Here is a 2,199-nt window from a genome sequence, read left to right as displayed (position 1 = left end):
TATGATGAATACAGGATCGAGATAGCGCAGTGCAGTGGTTCTGAAGCCTTTTTGGCTTATACCGGCACCCTGCAAACTACCAGAAGATTTGGCAGCACCGACACTACGACAGTCATAGAGAGGTGATCTCAGACGAAGTACGTCTACCTATTCGAAGAAGTCAAGTATAGGATTTGCTTTGCTTGCATTAAGTAACCAAGCGGTCACAATATTGTTTACAAATTCATTTTTTTTTGCAACCTGCATTTCGTTTGTATCGTAAATGTTTCCATTGTCGGCGAACTTATCATTTGACATTTTACATCTTGTCGCCTAGCTTACTTTATATATGCCAAGCACAATCACCACCAACGAGTACAGAGGCGAGCATGAAAGTCAGACGACTTTCCACGCATATCGTATGCTATAGCACGCGTGAGACGTGCAACGTGCATACGAAGAAAAATAATATTAATGATAATAATTAACATAATCCGTATGATATAAAAAGGAACGATATTCGATAGTTGTCGCGTCCCAACATTAAATATCGCTTGTCCGTAACTTCCCCTTCCCAAACTACCTAGAGAAGTCTTAAAATCGTAGAATCTGAATATTAATATTAACGTGTTAAATTTGGAAATAATTTCCGGCGTTTCGCTCGGATTAACATATCGCTTTATCGATTTTGACGAATGCATCATTAAAATTCACAAAGATATAGCTTCTCGGAGTCACATTACACTATGTCGGTCTCCAACATGCATCATAACTTCATTAAATCTCGTTCTGTAAGAGAAAGAACACCGCTGGTGTTGGCTAAGGAATCTAATGTGTGACACACGCATAGGTGGGGAATTGGACATTTGATCGCTATTGCAGCATCCTTAATGTAGCGATGTATAATTGTATTCTGAGATATTCTAAATCTCTTGGGGCGAGTCCTTTGTTTTTATGTAATTTTGACGATGGAACCTCCATGTTTCTACTAGCAGTGAGCTCGCACGCACTAATTTTACATTCATGACTCATGAGTCTGTCTCGATTCTGTTGTGATTCCCATGTCTCGATTCTGTTGTGATTCCCAAAGAATCCCGTGTATATACTTCAAGTTCTCTCTTCGGGGATTAGGCAACGTATCGCTGACATATACAGTACACCAAGAAATCCGTGGTGGAATTGATGCAACAGAGCTTTTTAAATGGATAATTTCATCCAAAATAATTGCAATGTAAACGCTGGAGAATTTCCACGCATAAAAATAATAGTATCTGAGATATTGGGCAACTGAAAAAGTATGGAAAATATATCAAATATGGTATGGAAGAATGTTGCTATAGTATGGAAAATTTTAAGAATGGTATGGAACGAGTGAGGTATGGAGTGGGGTATGGAATATGGAAATTTCCCGTTCCATACCATGCTATGCCTTGCTGATAGCCACCCACAGTTTAATCAGTTCATACAAACCCGTACAATAAACCCAATGACTGGGAAATATGTTAACTGATATAAATTTAATAATTTTACTGTGCAAGTATCTATTTCTTCGCCGGTAACATCTCAGTAGTGTAGTCATCTGGGTTATAGACCGCCCCTCAGGCTATTTAGAATGTAAACACTCTCATAATATAATTAACGTCGGACTATGCCCGGTCCATGCTTCCGAGAAATAAATAACATTCATTATACGTTAGATGATACTTTCCTTCGATATTCTATTATGTGTATTTATATGAATTCTCGCATAATACATTTAACGTTGAACTAGATTTCATGACATCATCACAGAGGAAGTAGGCGACTATCTAGGTTTTAGGTTCGATTCTTGTAGTCATCATCAACGTTGAACTATTGCCGCGGTTTTATGATGATTACGCTAGAAGATTAAATTCCAATTTCGCGCAATCAATTTATGTGTATTTAAGACTATATATGATACACGAGACCTCTGTAAATATTGAGAAATGGCATCATCACTAATTAATTAATGTTCATTTATTTTGAAAACATAGCATAATATATCAGTAATAGCGTTAACGTCACAAACGCATCGAGCACGACCAGACGTCGTGAAACAGCGCTTTCGCTCGATTCTTGTAGTCACCACATTTCATACGGTTCAGTCCTTTTCATGTCACTAGATTAAGGGTAATTAAACCGACAGTGAAACGCCGCCGGCGTCTTATAACGTAATAATGTAAGCTGCGTCGGGTGCTG

The 2,199-nt window shown here is 38.2% G+C and overlaps 1 long non-coding RNA gene across 2 annotated transcripts in view; it reads right to left on the bottom strand.

The window, feature by feature from the left end:
- LOC145441360 (uncharacterized) overlaps positions 1-2,199 on the bottom strand; it is a 370,726-nt gene that overhangs the window by 154,722 nt on the left and 213,805 nt on the right. The gene's annotated exons all lie outside the window — the stretch shown is intronic.

This window comes from Botryllus schlosseri, chromosome 6 (assembly GCF_051294905.1).
Source record: "Botryllus schlosseri isolate E-star chromosome 6, Bs_hap1, whole genome shotgun sequence".
Taxonomy (NCBI): Eukaryota; Metazoa; Chordata; class Ascidiacea; order Stolidobranchia; family Styelidae; genus Botryllus; species Botryllus schlosseri.
The sequence above is the reverse complement of the archived record's forward strand: the minus strand, read 5'-3'. Positions and strand labels throughout refer to the sequence as shown.